Source organism: Melozone crissalis, unplaced genomic scaffold, assembly GCF_028551555.1.
Source record: "Melozone crissalis strain CALT ecotype California unplaced genomic scaffold, PUWL_Pcris_2 ptg000006l_1, whole genome shotgun sequence".
NCBI lineage: Eukaryota > Metazoa > Chordata > Aves > Passeriformes > Passerellidae > Melozone > Melozone crissalis.
In genome coordinates this window covers 33,312,508-33,335,873 of record NW_026535784.1, presented here as the reverse complement: position 1 = coordinate 33,335,873, position 23,366 = coordinate 33,312,508, and positions in this window count along the sequence as shown.

Genomic DNA, 23,366 nt, shown 5'->3' with positions numbered 1-23,366 from the left:
AATTGTGGTATCCAATTTAGGATTCAACTGCCTAACTCTCCCCTGGGCACAAAGTGGGTGTGAGTCTGTGCCCTGCTCTGAGTACCTTCTCTTCTGACATGTCAGGAGTTTCAGGCAAACTACTGTTTGCCTGTTTGTGTTCATTGTGTGCCATCCTTACAGCAACCCGACTCCGGGTTACTCTTACAAAGTCCCTTCTCAGCTCCCAGTGCTTTCAAGAGCTCATTTGTTCCTGCAATAGTTCCCAGAGAAGTCAGTCAGTCACTCCTCTGAAATTTAAAAGTTCAGTGGCTAAAAAAAGTTAAAATACCATTGTGTCCCATTCCTTTAGCAGAATGCTAAAGTTTCATCACGGTCCTACCATTTCCAAGACCAAATTAATACTTGAAAACAGAATAGTAAGAACTGTATTTTGAAAGCTCTAGCAGGCTTTCCTTTTTTTTTTCTCCAAAACATGTTTGAAAACACTCTATAGCTAATTGGAGTTTCTCTGCAAGCCAAAGGAAGTTGTGATGAGGTTAACCAAAACGAAATTATTTTATTGCATTGTATACTTTGTTAACTATCTGAAATATTTCATGATATTCATCAGAATAGAAGGGTAGTAATGATTCCACTTATATTTTTAAAAATTTCTTACTGTACTAACATGTCTGAAGAAATGGAACACTTAAAACCCTGAAAAATAACTATAAATTATATATTACTGTGCTGGAAGAGAAAAAAAAGTTCAGTACATTTGGTTCTTGCTTTCTGTGCTATTAGTTTTTTACTTGGGAAGAAATATGGGCAATGAAAATGGTGTAATAAGTTTTACCTTCTTCTATTGTTTATAACATAATTTGCTTGATAAATAATAAAAATGGACAGGAACATGTACTGTGTCTTGGAATGTCAGCATCTGACACCTCTTTGCCATAACTGGCCTGCACCACAATTTAAAGTAGCTGTCATGAACTGAGTCTTTAGTATCACCTCCTCCTTCTGTAGTCATAGCCTTTAGAGTTCTGTCAGAGTGAATATGAATTGATATGTGCCCCATAGTTTTGTTGGAAGATCAGGCAAGAGAAACCCCTTCTGTTCAGGAATTGTATAGGACACACTTCTAGAACAAGCCTGGATCTCCTCTTCTACTTGTATTATAGTGCACCTCTGGACATCAGAGCCATAAAAGCCTTAGAAATCAATAAAATCACACTTTATGGGTTTTGTATATGATGTGTATCAATATAACATGGGCAATTCTGACTAGAGAGAGTTCAGTTCCACTGAGAGTTTCTGCTAACATCATGCTGTAAATCAAGAATGGCCTGCCCAGTTTCAAGAATATTAAGCTAGCATTCAAGATCCTTAACTGGTTACCAAGGTTTTACTTTAGCAGTAAACGGATGAGACCTGCACTGTGTGTACATGTGTGCCTCTGCACATGTCCTACCTATCTCTCAGTGCAATTCTTGGGTTTGTGAAACTATATGCAAGATCTGGTGATCCTTTCTTTAGGGCTTGAAACAAAGATTTCTTTGAAGTGGCATCTTTTTCCTCACTGAAGTAACTAATTTCCCATCTTTCCACCTTCTTCAGCATTTCACAGAAGCAGGTGTTGGGAAATTTCCATTAGCCTGCACTGTTTGTCTGTGGTAACAGAATATGACTGCTACGTTATCACATACCAAGCCAACCAGGTTTTCCTTGGATGGTAAGGTGGGAAGATGCAGCTCAATGAAACTTTAGGAAAAATCAGTTGCCAAAAAAAGTTAGGGACAGGAGGAGGGGTAATAGTTTTAGACTGAAAGAGGGTAGATTTAAATTAGATGTCAGGAAGAAATTCTCTGTGAGAGTGGTGAGGCACCAGGACAGAAGAAGCTGTGGATGGCCCATCCCTGGCAGTGTTTAAGGCAGGGCTGGATGGGGCTCTGAGAAACTGATCTGCTGGGACATGCCCCTGCCCATGGCTGGGGGATATGGAGCTAAGTGATCTTTAAGGTTTCTTCCAACTCAAACCATTCTGAGATTTTATGATTCTAGGATAACGTTCTCAACAAAATTCTGTAATTTTGTAGTAATATGTTCTACAACATTTTACTAATATATGGAAGTGAATTACAGCTTATGCCTCAAATATATTGTCTTATCTCTTACTCTCCATCTATAATAAACAGTAATGGAGATGCATATAAAGCACATAGTATTCAGAGTTTGTCCCTATATATCTTGGCTTTTCCCAGGGAAAACAAGGAGGGAAGAATTTTATAGTAAGTATCAAAGTATCAAAAGAAATAACAAATCAATTTTTACTTGTATGCCACTTGCTGAGAAGTTGACATTGAATCAGTATACATAATCTGCCTGTATAACTCTCATATGCATTTAAAGACATTCCTTAAATTTTAGAAAATCTTATTTCAGTGGAAAGGACACAAGTAATGAGTGTGTCACACAAAACAAGTAACTGTCTTGCCTCACTGGGTGTTGTGATATATGTACTTGTTGATTCACAGGGATTCATGGACATGCACTCACTTAAAATCAGTATGACTGATCAGAACTGTAATTGGATGGATTTTTTTCATTGATTTCTAAACTAAGGAAAAACTTCCAGGGAAAGAGAAAATTAATATATAAGAATAGAGGTGGGAGAGATGTTGATCTCACATGTGTGTGTGTATGCCTGTTTAACTCAGTGTCTTTCATTTAAAACTGAAAACTAAAGAAGTGGGGTTTTTTTTGTTGTTGCTGTTATATAGTAAATAGAAGTTTTCCTGGTTTTAAAAATCTGGTTAGTAAAAGATTTTGACTTAATTGGAACAAGGAGTGTCCAAAGTTGTCTTTTGTCTGTGGAAGGATAACTAATTTGTAATGCACTCTCTCCTCAAAGGGAGCAGATTTATATTTCCTAGCAATAGTGGAATGTCTGGACCACAGAATGAGTCTTAAAAACCCTGTTTTGAAGAAATCTCTGCCAATACTGGATTATCACAGTAATGTTTCTTTTTCCTTCTGTTTTTCATGCATTATTTGGGAGGACCACACAGCATAGGGAGCAGTGGTGTACCATAACTGCCACTGAAATAACTGCAGTCTGAGAAACTGTGAGCACAAGGAAATAGAAGATATTTGGAGGTTATACTGAGGATTTATGCCCCAAAGGCTGCAGAAATGTTTATGTTTGTTTACATTTTAACAATAGTGGGTTTCTAGTTTCTGCTGTGATCAAGTATTTTAACTGCATGGATACTCACAGGATGCTACCAGTCACTGGCTATGCTTAAATGTTATCCAAACAAAACCAATTGAGTACCTGTTACTGCTTGTTCCTTTTTTTTTTTTGCAAAAAATATGGCTTGGTCTGCTAGGAGTCCATAGATATAAGAACCAGATTTTAAGGCTTTTACTCTGAGTTTAGAGTTTTTAGAGAGTAGCATAAATTTTGTTTTAAAACTTGGTAATACTGTTTCAAATCTAAGTGTGGGGTACTTTTCTGGAGAACAGCTAAGTTTCATTATTATCAACAATAAAGATGCTGTCAATCAAATTCAGCATACTAGAAATCAATGAAGAACAAAACTATTACAGCATCAGTGTTAGGCACTAATTGGCCTAATTTCTATGTTATGACATTAATTACAACTTGACTGTATCTGCCAGGTTGGGCTGAACAAATACTGCACATGGCATGACTGAAATATCTGCTACAAACTTATTTGGCTTTTTATTATTTTTAACTGTTAAGTTTACAGGAATATAAAAGTCAAGAGTAGAAGCTCACATTTCATAGTTGCATTCTCTGTTTCAAGTAAGAGCCACGTTGAATGTTCCCAAGTTTATTATAAAGTTATAACATCTGTCAGTAATTTGTACTCTAAATTTTGACTATAGTGTAATAAATCAATGAACAAAGTAAAGAAATATAGATGTCTCCATGTGGTGACTATGCTTAGAAGGATATTTACATATGAATAGGTCAATCTTTATGCAAAAACGTACCTTGAAGTGCACAAATTATTCACAAGTGCATTTTATGAATTGAACCTCATTACTCTAAATGATACTGACCCAAAGACATTTCACATTGAATTTTGCTCTCATACCCTTATATATACATATATTAAAAAATTGTTACATTTAGCAATTTCATATGGCAATTAAGACTTTAAACATTGGCAGCCTTCAGGTCAATGTGTATTTCAGAGCTATGTGTGTTGTGCTGCTCTTACATGATGGGGAAGCAATTTCAGTGCTGGATGTCTGTCTCTTCATGAATTTGAGCTGAGGCATTCTCTTTATGCAAACACATACTCTTTTAGTCTCCTTTTGTAGCCTAATTACATACTGCAGTCTTCTCCCCAAATATCTAACTTCACTGAAATTGTTAGTAATTCTATCATGACATATGCAGATATATTGAGGAAAATACACTGAATGTTTGGAATGTCCTTGTTAGTGAACTGGAAAACTGATGTCAAATTTATCTTTTGAAAAGTGTGAATTGTGAGTTTAAAGTGTAAAAAGGATGGTTTAAACAGTCTAGTTAATTCAAGTCCCTTGAACCAGTTCCAGTCATCTTGTCATTTTTTAAATCTTTGTTAAGATTAAAAGGTTTTCATTAAGAAATGCACTGGGCAAATTTTGCTCAAACTGTCAATAGCAGCAGCTGCTTTTCCTTTATGAATTATCTGTAAAGACAGACACATTTGGGAGCTTTCAACAGAGGAGAAAACGTATTACTTGCTATAGTGGCAAGTTTTCCATTTCACTATGTAGCACCACTTAAGGGTCATCCTGTCCCCTTCCAGAGCTGTGTTTGCACAGGAATTGTTTAATGCAAAATAATGGGACAGGGAATTCTGTATTCCTGCTTTGTCTGAGTGCAGTGTAGCAGATGAAGTAGGAGTGTACTGGGTGACTAGATGACTCTCTCTGAAGGCAGAAAGTAACCGCTGGGCCAGTTATGGATTACAGGCCACAAACTACTGAACAAAGGACGCATTTGAGCTGTTCATTTCAGCCAAGATTTAAGATTTCTCTCTGTCTCAGCTAACTCATGGCCACCTAATATTTGTGGTCAGTGACCATGTGACTGAAGAAGGAAAATCAGAGATTTGAGAAAGGCCTAATGAACATTCCTAGGCGTGAGCCTTTGTACAAGTACTCATGAGACTTCTTGTTTTCCTCAGGCATTTTGGCTAAAAAAATACTCGCATGTTTTCTGAAAATAAATACAAAAGGTCATAAATACCACTGAGGTGAATTCATGGTTTTACTGTAATACATATCTCTGAGTACTTACTTTTCAGTATTCACCCATGTCTGAGTAGTAACAAGGGAACTCTTGGAATGCAAATGTTCTTTATCAGCTGGGAAACAAGGAAAAAAAAAATCTGTGTTATACACAGCATCATGCCTCTAGATCTGAATCTGCCACACATGCAAAAACACAGAATAAAAGTAAAATTGTGGAAGTAAAATTTCATTGTGCCTGGGAAAGGCTGAAGTAAAACATCATTAAAAGTAAATCACATTTAAACTGTGCAAAAAACCTGCTGTATAGACTGCTAAATGCTACTGAGGGACTCGATGTGTTACAGCTGCAGATGTTGATTTGTAAAAATAGGCCATGCAAATGTTCTTCTAGGGACAAATACACTGTAGAAATAAAATGTGACTAAGTTAAAAAAAAAAAGGTATTATATGGTACAGTTATCTGTTTATGGTAAAAGTCTCAAATCTGCAAGGAAAATCATTAGAGAGTTATTCTTAACCTAACATTACTGATGTATGCAATCTTAGAAAATGATCTTCAGAAGTGTTAATTTTAATAGAACTACTGCTATTCACTAGTTCCTATGTATATTTTAAATGATTCATCACAGTCCTGCAAGCAGAGCAGGCAAATAGGAGCTCTGGGGACTCACTGGACCTCATTGACTGAACAGTGAACACCCAGTTTTTCCTCATTCTGTCAGATGTTTTGTACAGAATGCTGAGCTGCTTCTAAAAATTAAATTAAATGGAAATTTCAGAAAGCCTGGATTTTCAAAATCAACTTACATTTCATAAGAGGCTGTTAATAAATGTATGTATTATTCTTTAAATAATTTTATCTATAAATGAGTATTCTTTTCTTCCTCTTTCAAAAGAGAAATGAAAATGTAGCATTTGCTCAAAAGAACTGACTTGGTTTACAGAAATCCAGAATGACAGCTGTTCTTTTACCCCTAATGAAAGAGAAGTTCATAAGATTATTTTAAAGTAATTTTTATGAAAACAGAGTAAATTAATATCTGTAGAAAATATTTGACACGATGTACAAAATGGGCAATTCCATAGCATGACATTAGAGAAAGGTTGCTATGCACAGAAATTCTTATTCTCATAAAAAATCTGCTGTTGAATTTTTCAAAATCTGACATGTTATGGCATTCTTTCCGCTATAGTAATATACTGGTCGTGGGTGCATTTTCTGAATCTTGCCTTAAAATTTCTGTTGAGTTGGAAAAACTGAAAGTTAAAATCATCAGGGTGACAGGGGGAAAATTATTTACACCTTCTATTCAGATAAGACCAAAATAACCATTTCCCTTTGACATTCTTGCCATTTTTTGTTACTTCACTTATAGCAAGGGGCATTCTTATTTGAACACCCTTTTAACACTACTTAGTATGTCCTTCAACACATGCACCATTGATATCAAAAGTTCATTGTTTTAGAAACTTTTATTAGGATTCATAGCCTTTGAACTTTGTATTGTTATCTGCCAAAACAAAATGACAATCAAATAATTCTGCCACCCCCTTTTTTTCTGTCCTTCCACTTTTTTTCAACTTCCTTGCTTTTCATTATTACTGTTACTCTGAAACTACATTATCACAGTGGAATATAAACAAAAGATTAGGTATCTCATCTGGATTAGCTTCATGGCCTCTCTCCTTTTCACCCCCAAAAGCTCGATGACCTGCTAAAATATGATATCAGCTGCGTTTTCTTTGGCCAGCTTGGTTCACTTGACTTGACACTAGCAAGATCAAACTACTGCAGACTGTCAGCATAAGGGATATCCTTTGAAAAACAGAAGTTTTTCTTCTATAGGGTCAGACTTTTTTCCTAACTCCTTTCTCCTTTGTATTTTGGATTCCCCTTCCCATCTTCACAGAATGAAAATAGGTCATCGTATAGTGACAGTTGCCCTTGCAGTGTTGCTCTGTAAAACAGCAATTTTATATTGAACATTCCAGCAGAAATGAAAAACCTATTACAAAGATAAAAAGCAAGTAATATTTTTCCTCTATCTTAGAATTCAGATCTCAAAATTAAGAAAATTTTGCTTTTCAGTTTGCAGATGTTTAAGTGAAAGATAACTGAAAGATAACTCCTGAAAATTATGCTGGTTTCAGATTCTGATATTACCATTACTTTTTTCTAAACTCCATTGCAGAAAAGAAAGAACTAAATAGTTTTGAAATATTACCCTACTAATAAAGCTAAAAATACAAGCATGGAAAAGCTCTTCTCAATGGAAGACAAGACTGTTCTTTAGTGGGTGAAAATGTGTAATTGCATGATACTGTCTTTACATGCACATTCAGAAAAAAATTGTTTGCATGGTTAATGATTCCACTTGTTGTGATAATGACCAGTGCAGTAAAGTTCTGTCCTTCCGTCAAGGATACCATCTCCCCCCCTTACAGACATGGGTCTGAATATTCCATTTGGTCCTGAGGGCATCATGAATTCTGAACAGGGTATGGTTTTCCATTTGGTTCATTCGTTCTGCTGCTGCAATTGCTCTGATATCAAAGGATTTTAGGGAACAGCTTAGCTTATGAAAGCTGACTGTGATGAATGTTTTCAAACCTCTTCCACAAGTCTTGTGGAAGGAGAGGAATTATGTCCTAGTAATTTCTTTTTCTTAATTAATCTGGAAATGAAACTGTGTGTCTCAAGAGCTTGGAACTCTATAATGATAAAATATGAGACTTGATGAAATGAAGATAGCACTACAGTTCACAAATTCAGGGTTGAAAGAATCCAAATTAAAAATGGAGGTTGAATAGGAGGTTGAAGCAGATTTTGCTGCTTCAGGCAATTCAAACAGATTTCATGCAGCTGCATAGATTGAGTAGGAACCCAATGGCATTACTGAAAATTGACTATTTGTCATTGAGCTTTCCTAGGTGAATGCAGAAACCCATTTCTATATAGTGCTATTTCCATTGTTGTTTTGAAAGATACACCAGCTTTATCTGTCTGCTTTGCTACTGTATGGGAGACTGAGCTGTATACAAAAGGAAGATCTATATATAAACACATAGCCTGAGAAGCCCAGCAGGGTGTCAAAGAATAAGTTGACCCACTAATAAGTAAGGGGTATGAATTTTATAGCTGTGATGTCTATCAAATCTCTTCAGTGAATTGTGTGTGGATGGCACTACTGTGTAATGGTTATGAAATATTCAAGTTCTAGCCTTTGGAAATATTATAGTTTACTGAAAAAGAATTTCAAAATAGCAGTTATTTTAGATTAGTAGATAGAAAGACAGATGGAAACAATATTGCTATAAAAGAAATTTCAATCATAGAATACAAAGAACTGCCATATACACATATAAGAAAATACTATCTGTGTGTTTACATCCTATGCAACTCCAGAGGCAATGTTATATGATCCCAGTTTTTGCTTATAAGAGACTTTTTAAATTTATTATGACATTTCTCAAAGATATTATCTGTACTTAGGTATGAGGATTGGGGATTGTAAGTTTTATATTTTACAATATATGAAATCACAGTGAATTGCAGTCAGTGAGAAGCTCCAACTTCTGACTGCTTTTCTGCAACACTGTTCTAACAGTGTCACTTTGTGACAAGTCTCTATGTGCATGAGGAAGGGAAAAACTGGGCAAAAGCTAATAGCTACTGGGGGTCCAAAACCCCCAGTTAACAAAGGCTTCTGCCCCAAAGCCACAGCACTGACAGGCAGACACTGGCGGTCATCGGACAAATGTCGGGCTGTGCCTCCTGTTCTGTCACCTCCAGCCCTATCTGTAGGGTCCATTTCTATCCAGCTCCTGCTGGGCTGGCTTTGCTTCATGCTCATGTACACTTCCTTAGCAATTCCCAGTGTTGTGCCTATTTTCCCCCTTGCCTGCCCTTGGGCTGTGCTCTTGACTCGCTCTTCTGGGGTACATAGACGTGCCCTTTCACCTCTGGCAGTAACCTTGCTTGGCCTTCTCCCTCCGTGTTTCAGCTCAGCTGTCAGTGCAGACGTGTCTGAGCTTTCAGTTACCTGTCAGCAGCCCATCCTTAGCCACCAGGCCTACCTGGCCATGTACTGCTGCAAAAAGCTCTGTCCTCTCCCTGAATGCCAAAACTAATCTTGAGCTCATGCCTCAGTGGCTCACTCTCACAATAAAAGAAGATTTTACATAGGTAACTGTGCAAAATCCCATGTGATGGGACCCCCACAGAACAACTTTGCATTTATTTTTGTCAAATAAAACAAACAAAACAAAACAAATTTGCTATGTTTCATCAAAGTTGGTGCACAACAGCCTGGCTGCAGAAAGGAGCTGGAGTCAGACCTTCCACTCTGCTCAGCATGGAGAGTCCTCACGTTGCCCAGGCAGCTGGAACATGTGCTTCTCTGCACAATATGTCATTGTGAGCAGGAATTTACATCATTATAAATGCAATTTAAAATGCATTTCCATATTAAATTCATTGCCAAAAGTTGTATTAGAGATGTTTGTTTCCTCTCATGCAGGCTTTCCAGACACAGCTTTCTCGTTCTGAGGTAACCAATACTGCCTGTGAACTGCTAGTGTACAATGGATTTGCACTTTGCTTGTCATATCATTGTAGCTAACACAATAAACATTGAAGTGGCTTGGATTGATTACAGTATGCTGCATGCACAAAACCCAACATTTTCAGGGAATAATATATTTTTAAAAGATTCTGTCTATTCAGTGTATCCACTGAAGAGCCCACTGAGCCAACAACTGCTAACATAATGTACTTCTCAGTTTTTATTTTTATGATGTATTTTATTTTATGACCTAGTGAGCAGCATCCCTCTCCACAGGTGTGGAGGGTTGGAATTAGGTGATCTCTAAGGTCCCATCCAACTCAGGCCATTCTGTGATTCTATATGTTTATATGATTTTTTATTTTTATTCTCTATAAAGTTACAGCAAAGCGCAGAGAAGCAGAATGACTGTTAATAGGGATAGCAAATCTCCCTGTTGTAGGCTACTGCTTCTTAATCTGGTCCTGGAAATGAACTTCAAGAGGAGAAAATCCCTGCTGTGAGCCAGCAGCTGTGGTTTGAGTCACATATACATTTCCAGGACAGTTGGACTTGTACCACAGTTGTAGACACCTAAAAAATATAATATTTTAATTATTAACATGTTCATCTTGGAGATTTTAGAAGTCAACCAAAAGGAGAGTCACACATTCATTTCTGTTGCCCATATGAAATAATGGCCTGGCATAATTTGGTCAGCAGTTGCATTGTAGAGCAACTCAGTCAAAATATTGTTTTGGAGTCTTTATGAAGACTATTATGAAGTAGTTCAGATTTGGGGAAAATTTGTTCACTTAATTGCTTTTGGGTAGTAAAAGCTAGAGCTCTCACAATAAACACAAAAACTGAGGTACATTTCACTTTGGTTTTTGATAAACTATTAGAGTTGAGATCTTAGCTTCAAGAAATTTTTGATTATAGATGATGCAGACAGGTGATCAGATATTCAACATATTTTTTAATGTGAAAATGCAGCCCATAATCTACATAACTTTTGAGATAACAGCATCTGTGGGAGAGTGATCCTCTGCAGACTAAAAATAATACAACCTTTCTCACCTATGGGGAGAATTGTAAACAGTGAGAGAAATTGACAGAGACATATACATGACTGGGGGTTTGATCTGTGGGGAGTACTCTAATACATGGAGCAGAGGCCATTCATAAATATAATTGAAAAAGAAATATTGTATCTGTTGTGGACACATGATATTCTGTTCTCCCTTAAAACTTGATTAGAGCTGAGTTCTCACTTTCACTTGAATGGAAAAGATACTTTGATCAGAAAAAAAATTTACTATTTCTTATATCCCTGGCATTCTCAGATACTTGGAATTGAGCACAGTGGTACACATGAAAAAAAGTAAGAAAGAAAAAAGAAATCAAGTTTTTGCTTTGTCTTTGATTTCTGTGGGACTGGGTCCTTAAAATAAGCCTCCTCACAGCTGTTCTTAGAGGAGGAGGAGGAGGAGAAATAGTAACCATGCCCCATAGTTACTGGTGTCCTTCTAATTAAAAAGTATAGCAGGGGCCCCAAGTGGTTTGTTGATTGGCCAGGCTGCTGATCACCCTAGAGGTGATCAACCCATATCCTTCTCCCCTTTTCAGCCAAGTCTGTCATGGCCACAGAAAACAATACTGAAGACACAACTTCTAAAAATATAATTCTGTCACAAAGGCAGATGTTTCATTTGTTCCATTCAGCAACTGTTAGCTTGATACATTTTATTTATTCTCTATTAAAAGAATGGAACATACAAAAGGAGTCGCTTCCTGGATGATAGTTATGTCAGGCTCTGATGAAGCCTCTTATTTTCCAAAAATACCTTACAGCTGAGCAGATTCTGAGGCTTTTAGATGAATAAGACATATATATATTTAAGGTCAACTTCATTGAATTCATGGCCTTTGGATAATGTAAGTAGATAAAGGGAAGGAAGAGAATCCCATTTGAAGTAAAAGTACTTTTAATAAACACAATAGGGTCTAGAAACATTGTACTTAGTGACCATGACATAATCAAAATGACAAATAGATATTTGGCATGTTACTGATTTAATGCAGTTTAAGTTCTCAAATTTCATCTGCAAAACTGATATATCTGTAAAATTTGTGGATAAGGAAGAGAAATGTTTCTGATGCAAAGTGCTTTCAAGAATGACTATAAAAATTTTACTCAGACAGTCATAAGAATAGCATCACAATTTATGCGGTAATTAGCACAAGTTTTAATAATATTACAAGTTTCATTGTATTCCAGATGCTTTTACTCACAGAGTGCTAGTATTGTCCAGTTACACGGACTTGTAAAATGACTTTTTTAAACTATAAAATGAAATAAGCCTCCTCATTTCTTGCTGTCCTTTACTATGCCCATAGGTGAAAGAGAATATGTATTTGTCATTATAATAATTTTCATTTATTAGCCATATGGATGCTCCAGAGCCTTTATTGCAGACAGATCTGGCCTTTGCTGCATGCTGGAGAGCCTCCTGTCTAAACCATTTTCCCCTTGAGCATACTGTTGTGTCAGCTGTGCAACTGTTCGAGACTGGTGCTTGGCCTCAATGTGCTTCCTTTTCCTTCCTTGTCATTTTGAACATGTTCCTGAGGAAAACCCAGTTACCAGCAGAACAATTTTACTTGCACCATGCTACCAGATCTAATCCTGAATAGCTCACTTGCTAGTTTTGCTCACCTGGAAGAAGGTGGTGGTGAGATACCAATGGGTTGTAAAAAGCCAATTTTCTGCTCTTGACTGTCTGACTCTGGTGTCCTGTGTCAGGCTGTACCCCTGCCGGCCCCAGTGCATCCCTCACCAGGCAGTGCAGTGAAGGTGTTCGTGTTACAGGGCTGTAAAAGTATTTATAGTTGTATTTACTGAACAGGTTTTCTGATAACCTTTTGCTGCATTTACAAAAGATGAAAAGAGAAGGCAAGTTTAATTTAGCTACAAGGAGCATATATTACCTGAGGATGCTTTCCTGTTCTGGTTTCTGATCACAAGGGAAAAAGCCAAGGAGGATGAATACATAGTTTTGAAAGAGCTGAAGAGTCATTCTGCCTTCAATTCTGCAATTTTCTAATGGTGTTTTTTTTCTTTTTAATCTGTATTATAGAATCTTTATAATTGGAGGCAATTTCTTAATGTTTAAAAGAAGTGGGAAAATAATGTTCAGAGGAAGAAGCAAGTATGTATTAAGGCTCTCCTCTGGTGAAGTTAGGAAAATACAGGATCAGAATTTGGAAGTGTCAAACAAAATCTGTGCATGCAGGGCTAAAAATTAAGGAGTTTTATAATATATTGGTTAGAGATTTTAAAGATTCCACTGTTCTGATAGTGAACATGCATGCATGCTTTGGAAGTAGGGATTTGTGATTTGTGAAATGTTTTCTTTTTCCTCAATATCACTCTAATAGGTCTACAAGAGATATCTTCAAGAACTTCCATTTTGAAATTACACAAGGGGAAATAATCTTGCCAAGAAGTTTTCCATCTCTAAGTGTTAGTGTCTCAACTGAAAGCATGGCCAGTCCCATTGTGGTCAGCCTTGTGGCCAGCCTTCTTTCTCTTTCTTCCCCCATTTCCTTTCTATTGTGGAAGAACACAATAGAAACTTCACAAAGAGGAAAATACTTGTAGTATTTAGGGTGGACCAAACACTAATACAAAGACCAAAGAGGACATTCATCCAAATAGCAAGATATAAAAATTATGTCTTAACTAAAAATAACTACGCTTTGACTGGATGTACCATGTAGGCAGTCTGTGCTAATTCTTTTTCCCAAGTGAAGATATTAATCATAAATCATCACTGATACTCTAAAAATATTTGAAAAACTAGCAATGCGGCAGGCTGCTGTTTATGACACTGTTTGAACTTCTACCTTTCTTTCTCCTTTTTTTCCACTTTCCCTTTCTCTTTTTTATTACTTTCATCACAGATTGCACCCAAGCACCAAACACTGGAAAAATATTCTCCCAGAAGCAATAATGTAAGACGTGGGCTGAAAGCCTCCTTTCCTCAGCAGCTTTGCTAACTGTTTTCCAGATGCCTTTGCTCAGTCCAATCAAGGTGTTTGGGTAATGTGGAAGCACTACAGTTTCCTAGAGGTAGATGACTACAACAACTGGCTAAAGATATTTTGCTAAACTGCTTAGTATTTTCAAGGTATTTAGTTCTTAAAACTAAAAACCATATTAATCAGGACAAAACCATGTTAATAAACTCTGGAATTAAATTGCTGATTCTAAAGAATGCATGAGCATTGACCACTTTGATAAAGGGCACTTAGAGAAACCTCTTTTGGAACATGCTTTAGATTTTGGTACTACAGTACTTTGCTCAGTCTTTACTCCTTATGTAAGTGTGCATGTTAGCGTCTAATGGAGTGTGAAATCTCACTGACTGTACAAGGAAGTAGTGAGGATTCCATCACCTGTGACAAAGCAGGGCTCCTTCCAGCCAGGATATGTCAGTACAACAGCAGTGTAGGAAGGAGACATAGATATTATTTGGTACAGAGTCAGGGTAGCTGCAGGGAACTCTGACCTATCTAGGTCATAAGAAGAACAATAGTATTTCTACAGCTAAACAAGACCTTCATCTCTTTCCAGCTAATGACAGAATTATTTTTGTTGCATTGACAACGTTTCTGTGGGGAGATTATAATCACAGTCATTCTCACCTATTCATGTACACTCCTATAAGTTTCGTTCATTTGTTGGTAAACAGCTGGATTGTCCCATTGTAGTTACCTTTCTGTGAAAGAACATGTGTGAGTTAATTAAGACAAGCTTTGTAACCTCAGCTTCTATTGCTGTAATCCAAACAGCAAAAATACTGGGTTTAGAAGTAATAGTGAGTCAACATTTCAACAGTTAATTTTGTCTTTCTTTTTCTTTTCCCTGTAAAGAAGGTGTGTATCTTTCTGGTTCCCTGTGCCTTCCAACAAGGATCCTAGGAAAAAAACAACTGTATAAATAAATATCTTTTTAGAAGAAACCATAGGGAGTCCATCAACATATCCTTCACCACCCCAATGGCCATCAGATCTGCTTCCATCAGGTGCTGATTTTCACTCCCTACTTCAAAACATTTTCACCAATTTTTCCCTTGTTTACGGATCACCCTAAACTTAATTTTGTTTCCTTTGCAAACCACTAAAAGTTTAAAATAATTTTTAATATAACCTTGACTAACACAATAATATGCAAAACAGTGTCAAATTTTAAAACAGTTGAATACAAATAAAAGCTGAAACTTTTGGGAATTGAATATTAACTAGGTATAGACTGCTTAGTGAAAAAGAAAAGGACTTCAGGAGAGCAGCTGGTTTTTGTCTGATGCCTACATATTTTTCATAGTTTAGAGGAAATATTTTATTGGGGTTTTTTTTGCTGTAAGAATTTTGTAGGTGGGCAGCTGACAAATGGATAGAGCAAAAGGACTCATGCAGTGTCAGAACTGAGCTTACTCGTCTGCTAAACTACTATGAGCTCATTATATAGCACAGGCCAAAGCAGTGTCAAAGCTATGGCATAATTTAAGGACAAATGTGGAAGGAAGATGTGAAATGCATAGAAAATTTATCACTGAATTTATTAAAATAAATGATGAAAATTAACTGTCTTTAATTAAAAGACAGAGAATAAAATGTGCCAGAGATTTGACAAAATGTACAGCTGGAATAGCACTAAAATGAAAACAGTTTCTTTAGTATCTCAGGTTTAATACTTGGCGTAGATTTTGCAAATTAACTTGACTTGCAAAAGTCAAAACTTCTAGATTAAATTTAAAAAAACCATTTGTTTGGTGGGTGTAAATATATTAAGAGGGGTCAATAAACCTTTTTCTCATTGCAAGTGCATTATCAGGCAAACCTATATTGCCTCATGCTGTGATAGGAAAGCAGATAAGGTCTTTGCCATCTGTTCTGAAGGTCCTGAGTTTAATTCTCCATGGGAGTTAGTACATTATGCTGGTGGGGGGGAAGGTATTCATTTGGGAAACTGTTTATCTTTCCCTTGGAGAAAAAACATTTTAAAAATAATATTATTTTAATCAGAAGAGATTTCAACTAATTTCTCTGCTTTTTTGAGGTTTACAGTGAACTTTAGGTAAACAATTCTTGTAGGAAATAAATGACTACAGGAGACAGGGATATTTATCAAAAATGGGCTTTTATGGTTTAAAAGCAATATATAAATATCCTGTTTGTATTATATCCATCTTCACAAATTTTGCATGTGTACTACTTTCTAGACCTTAGCGTTGTCATGATGATTAAAAAAATTCATTCACACAAAATTAATAATATTCTGATGTCTGAAAGAGAGAAAATTGGTGATATACAGCAACTGATCTCTTTTCTTTCATTTTCTTGTTTTATTTTTTCCCCAAGTAGCAAACAAGTTTTCAGCCTATTGGTCAGAAGCTGAGTTCCTTACTTCTGGTACTTCCAAATAACAAACAAATGCAGGACACTCTACTCATTGAGTGTTTTCTTTTTTATCCTTCCCTACCAAAGACATTTTAAACAGATGATCATAGATGTCACTCACATAGAGCCACCACCTGCTGACCTCTTCAAGTCTTATGAGGGTTGACTTAAATCTATGCCAAAGACCCTGCTTTCTAATTGTATTTCCACCTTTATCATTGTGTGCACAGATGTATCTTTATGAAATAAATGCATGCGATAAAGATTTTGCACACTGGTGCAAGGCATTGGCTCTAGCTGGATCTTTCAGAGGCTTTTTTACAACAATGTCCTTTCACAGCCAAAGTTAACAAAGCCAGAAAGCCTCATTAATATAAAGTGAGGCTGAGTTTGTAAGAACTGGTTCTCTCCACTGCTCTGTCTCAGAGTTTCAAGACTTTTGCTTCTGGGATTGATTATGGGGGGGAAGTGGTAATGGTATATGAGCTTATAAGTGATTCTGTCTCACATATTGATCTTCTCTGACTAGACATGTTCACAAGAGAGACAGGAAAATGATGTGGATGTGCTCTTGGAGGAACAGGAGATGCAGTTGCAGAGTTACACAGCTGTTTTGTTCAAGCTGGGAATACAGAGATCAAAGGAGCCCCGCACTATTAAATGGGCTCTCTGGAGAGAGGGAAAGAGACAGTGAGGATAGAGGGATGCAAATAGGAATTATGGGTCTGCTGTTCTTGCTGACAAGGCAGATGTGAGAGATGGATGTAGTGCCCAGGGGATGCAGCATAAAGCAATTGCAGTGTTTCCCCAGCTTCTGGGGAATAGTAAGGCATAGGGAATGATAGAAAAAGGTGCTGGGCTGTTTCAAAATTCCTTTTTCTTGGAGACGCTTCAAATTATGCTTTGATCCAAGGAGGCTGCCAGGTACCAATGGCACAGCTCCTACAGGGAGCAGAAGCCATAAGCCACCACCACTGTTCCAGGTGGCAGAGGTGGGAGCTGTCTGCAGGTAAAGCTTTGCTTTAGGGTGGATTGACCCCACAATGACACCCCGAGGGAAGTGACAGCTCTGCTCATGAGGCAGGGAGAGTGAAGTTATTTGGCATTGTTCTCTAGTGGCACTTGAGAGCTTTTCTTTCAGGAGGCAGTGAGATGATATTACTGAAGAGAGACCTAAAATGGGAGATTAAAAATCTCACATTGTACGTACACAGGTAGCAATCTGCTTTCCTTATACGACATTTTTCATTAAGAAATTCTGTCTATTTTCTATGTTTCATGTGAAAATCATTACTTTAACAAGACAATAAAAAAGCTCTTAGAATTACTTTTCCAGGTGTGTTTTGAATAAAGCAACTTTTTATTATGATTTCTACTGGTTCTGATCATAAATAAGGTATAACAGTTTGGTGATTGTAATAGTATTCAGGTTCACAAATTTACACAAATGTTTTGCTTCCACCTTTGAAAAGGTCTAGATCCTTACAGTTATAAGGCATAAATTGAAATAAAGGACCAGTGACCTTATGGTCCGACAGCAGGATCTGTTCTTGTAATCAGAAATTACTTTGAATAGAAAGACCTTTCAGAAGCCAAAAAACCATAAATGTTTTGGTTCCCATCTGGGTTTAAAGTCATGGGATTTATAATTCTAACTTATTTAAATGCTTATAAAAATGTTGCCCTTGTGTATTAAAAAATGCAACAACGGTCCAAATACACTCAAAGTTTAGATATGCCCCTAAGTTTCTTTGATTTCAAGGCAAATTGAGAGCCTAGAGGCTTATGAAAATTCATTTAAACACCTAGTTTAGCTCAAAAGCTGAAGCCCGAGTTTCAGTCTTGTGACATAACTTTATATAGAATTAATGCAAACATTGTGGATCTGGACCTCTAGACAGTTTCACCTCTATAACATTAATTACTGGTCAATGTTAAATGTAGTTTATTTTGAGATGACACAACTATTAGTGCTACTGGGACTTTTTTTTCTAGAAAATTTGCCTTTTACTTTTTCTCAGGGTAATTAAGTGATTCTTTAAAGTGAACCGGATAAGCAGCACGATAGAATTACTTAAAATTACTTAAAAGTATTTAAGTAATTTAAAATTTCCTAAACATCTTCCATAATTGGGTTTTGAGCCTGGATCCCTTCTGCAATGTGCTCTGCCAGTATGGAACTTCCTGAATTAAATAAATGGCAGTAATTTAATTTACAATATATTTCAATATAGCATTACTGTAACATGAGATTGAAAATCTGTAATGTAATTTGTGTAACTCAAGAAAAAAACAATTACTTAAATTAGATTGCCAAGCACCTGTACTTACATTGCTTGTCTTTGCACAGCTAAGGAATGCAAAGAATAAGGTAGCAGGAGGAAGCTGTGCTGGTGTGTGTAGTGTACCTGTGTGTGCACACATTTGCAGACACGCTAATAAATGGATTTATTTATACTTTCTTCCATGGCTGGTGATTGTGAAAGCAGGATGTGCTGTAATTAAACAATACTACAGCTGCCTAAAGGTGAGATGAACAGACCAACTGTGCAGCTTGGATGTGGAAGGACTCAGAAATTTTCATATTAAAATTTTCTTAGAAATTGCTTTGAATAAGAAAATACATAGTAATTGCAAGGACAATTTTAGGGCAGGATTTTCTGAAATAGGTATTACCAGTTATTATTCTTATATCCAAACTCATAAATTGGATAATATTAATATATAAAAATATAGAAAATATTTTCAGTTATAATGAAATTTTCTGACACATCCAAATTGTTTTTACTGCACACATAGGAAAGCTGACTTGAGATAGTCAAGTAAGGGGTGGTTCTCCTGTATGTCTGAGTGCTAGCATGCCTACTTGGGGAACATGAAAAGAGCCCAAATTCCTCTCTCAGCCTGGTAAGAAGAAAGTTTTCCCACCTTCCAAGAAACTGCCTTAAGCCTGGGGCTGCCAGGCATTTTGAAATGGAGATCTCCTGGGAAGATATCAGGCTGATGGAAGGAATGATCCTATAGCTGTGTTACAGTATGAATAATACCTTACAAAAATGAAGCATCTTATCTGTTTCAGTTGTGTGTGTTTGGATTGACGTCAGACCATTTGTCCTTCTGTTCCCTAGCTCATCTTGCGTGACCTTTTGAATAACAGCAAAAGAATATTGGTACTGCTCCAGTTTTCTGACGTTGACTCAGTTATTAAAAAGTCTCAGAAAATAAAAACAATCAGTTGAAGTCCTCTAAGATTCTCTTCTGGGAGTCCTACGTGGAATTTCAAAATATTTAACTCTAGATAGCATAAGGTTTTTCTACATATTCTGTAGTAACTAGCCCACTCTGAAAAAGTTCATTCTTCCTTAAGGATGGAGTATTTTATCCTTCTTTCCAGATAGAAAACAGCACTGCACAGAATAAGTCTTTCAACTACCTGCACTAGTAAACATTTTATTTTGGCTTTAGTCATTGCCAAGTACGTACACTTTCTTGATCTTCTCGGTTTTCTTTATCAATTTTGCCTAGGTCATGAATTTTATGTGGTATATTTCTCTTGTTGTAAATGTGGTTCTTTCTAAACCACGGTGCAGTAGTTGTGTGCAGAGGAATGGAAACTGCCTGATAACCTGATGGTTGCAATGTCCTACTGGGAGAGAGGGGCCGTTTCCAAGTCAGTGTGAGCGAGCACGGGAGCCGTGAGCAACCTTTGGCTCTCAGACAGAGCCAGAGCCATTTCCGGACGCGCTGCTGAGCCTTCTCCCCGGCTAACCTCTGCCCAAGGCCCAGCATGGAGAGCAGAAGGCCCAACAGAGGGGTTTGGCTGGCAAATCACTGTGATTTTTGAACTGGAAACCTACCTAGAAGCTGAGCCCTCCTTCCTTCTGATGGTCATTTGCAAGATGTTGCCTGACATGAATACTGGTGGAGTTGGGCTTTGGCCTTCCCAGATTCCCTCCCTCAGCCTGCCCTCCCCCTCAATCCTGTGCCCTTCTCATGCAAAGGCACCACTATGTTTACAGTTAACTTCCTCTGTGCTACCCTGTTGTATACAATAGGTCAGTGAGGAGTTTTGGATTTACTGGAATAGTGCACACATTTCAGCATGCCATTAGCTGGAGAGGATGGCCAGCACATTCAGGTTTTCACCAATGCTCAAAACAAAGAGAGGAAAAAATCTCAGTTCGCGTTTTCCTTGTGAGCTCTGGCTGCTATTGATTACTGTGCAGATGAAATGTATCCCGGTGTCAGCTTCTTTATCCAAATCACTTTATTTTTCTCACTCTTATGGCAACAGAATAAAACCAAGGCAGGAAGTACCCAAAATAAGAGTGGAATGAGTGCATATCATACAAGACCCAAAAAAAGTATTGTAGTGTTTGCAGAGCTAACAGCAATTTTGATGGTCTTCTAGAAACAGGCATCAATAGTATATGATAAAGCCAGAGATAGGGTTTCATTTGATTAGATCAGTAAGTGCTTTGAAAGCATGGAAGAGACATTAAATGAATGTAGTTCTATTATACAGCTGGCTTTATAAAATGGCTTTGTAGTTTATTGGTTTGTGACATGTGGCCCACTTCTGGCACTTTCTTTAGATGTTCCAGGGATCTGTACTCCCTGATACTTATCAAGTATCCTCATGTATTAACAACATTTTATGTTGTTTTGGGATGGAGCAGATTGAGGAGAGGACCACAACACAGCTTGTGTTAAATAGGAGGAACAAGTCCAGAAAAAGATAGTTGTTGGATATGAAATAAAAGTCATCAAAACAAACCTTATACAATAAGGTTTTAGAGATCCACAGTTAGAGACATAAATGGACAAGAATGCAAACTCTCTGGCCTTATCAATCAAAGAACGATATTATGGAAGCTGTATCAGCATATAGTTCTGCCAGAAAAAAAATGAACCCAAATCTACTATGTATTGTTGAGCTGTTTTATTTCCAGGTTTGATGTTAGGATTCATTGCAAGTTTGGAATTTCATTATTCTCTTTTTATTGCTTGGTACAGTGAAGGGTCAAGGTGTTTGCACTGAAAAGTTCTGATGTCTAGTTGCTAGGATACTGCCTTTTTCAAGTCTTGTATCAAGTAAAACAGAATATAATGCTGTTTATTTTTTTTCTAACATAGATTTTGCATCAAAACACAGCCATGAAAACTGGTGAAGATTTGTTTAAATCCTGTTTTTTTATTGTCTTGCTAAAGCTCTCTTAGCCGTTGAAACTCAGCACCTGAACACAAAGCAATTGCTACATTTAAGTCAAAAGTCAGTGGTTTGTTGCTATTTATATTTGGCAGACTACATTTCAATATCTGAGACACAATTTCATCTATTCTGTTTGTACATACTAGAATTTTCTATAACTCAAATGTGCACTGTATATGTCCCAGAGTTACATTTCAAAATTTGCTAAATATTCACTGATCTCAGAAGAAGGGGCTTATAATTTGTGTACATTTAAAATATATTTATAATATTAAAGAAAATTGTTTAATTAATTTAAATGCATACGATGAGTTGAAGTAGTTAATGAAATGGTTTTTTTTAATTATCAAAGTATTAATAAACAAGCATGACCATAATATAAAATCTCATATACTTAAAGATAAGAGAGTAGAATCTGAAAATCACAGAATGGTTGGGGTAGGAAGGGCCCTTAAAGATTATTTCATTTCAACAACCCCTGCCATGGACAGGAACACCTTCCACTATCCCAGGTTATTCAAAACCCCATCCAGCCTGGCCTTGGACACTTCTGGGAGTGGGGCATTCAGAACATCTTTGGGCAACCTGTTCCAGCGCCTCACCATCTCCTCTGTAAAAAATGTCATGCTTATAACTGATCTAAATATACCTTCTTTCAGCTTAAAATTCTTGCCCCTTGTGCTGTCACTGCAGGCCCTGGTAAAAGTCACCATCTGTCACAAAATCTCCATGAACCTGTTCTTCTCCAGGTTAAGCAACTCCATCTCTCTCAGCTTTTCTTCACAGGACAGGTGTGTGCTCCAGTTCTCTGGTCATATTCATGGCCCTCCTCTGGAATTGCCACTAACAAGCGAATTTTACTTTCTTCCAAGTCCTCCACCCCATTTCATTCTGATTTATACATCACTAAAATATGTCCTCTGCTTTATGCATAATTAAATGTTTGAACAGTTTCAATGTTGTATTTAATTTGAGTTTGTGTGAGTGTTTTCTGACTAGAATTATAGTTCCGTTATATCAAAATTCTCCTAAGAACAGCCTCTGCACCAGAAAGAGGACCAGAAAAAACAGCAGTTCTTCAGGCATTTTAATCCTATTTTGTATCATCAGTAGACTCTTTTAGCAAAACCAGCAGTGATGAAGCTCATCATTCTTGCTCTAGGCCAAATCTTGGCTGCTCCACATCTGCTACACCACATTAATGAACTCACCTCACACGCTGAATGTTTTTGAGAAGTCTGTATAAAGGGTTCTGTTTAGCACTGGCCAAATGAATTACTAAATGCATATTTATGAATTTTGATCATCTTCTCACTCAGAAAGCCCAGAGTGCTTTGCTCTGTATCTTGGGCTTCAGTGAAAATATATAGAAATATGTCACTAGATTGGAAACAGTCCACTGGAATAATGAAGATATGTAAAAACGCTATGATAAGCATACTTATCTAACCAGCATAATTTATTTATGTAATCCTGCATCTCTAACAGATTGCTTTAACATCTGAATTAAGGTTGGATTTTCTAGCACTTGGATAGCTGTCCAAGTACAAGCACATGTCATGACACCACTTTGTTCACTCTGTGGTCTGTAAAGCATTCAGACCATGTTAGCAGGGAACCGTGTCTAAGCTTGTAAATCCTGCTTGGATGTGCTTCATAGAGAGGTTGAGAGAGTCAGCTTCTGAATCTCTGAAGAATTTTGGGGCAATAAAATCTTGTGCAGTGCTTGGTCAGAGAGTGAGTGAATTAGCTCAGGACTGTCTGCATCCAACTGCACAGGGACAGATCAGCGAGGAACAGCGGGGTGAAGTCAGCAGAGTGTCCTGGTGCTACACCCATTACTCTGAGATGATGTGTGTCAGCTGTGTTGCTGGGTGCAATTTCTTGTTGTCACAGGTAAACAG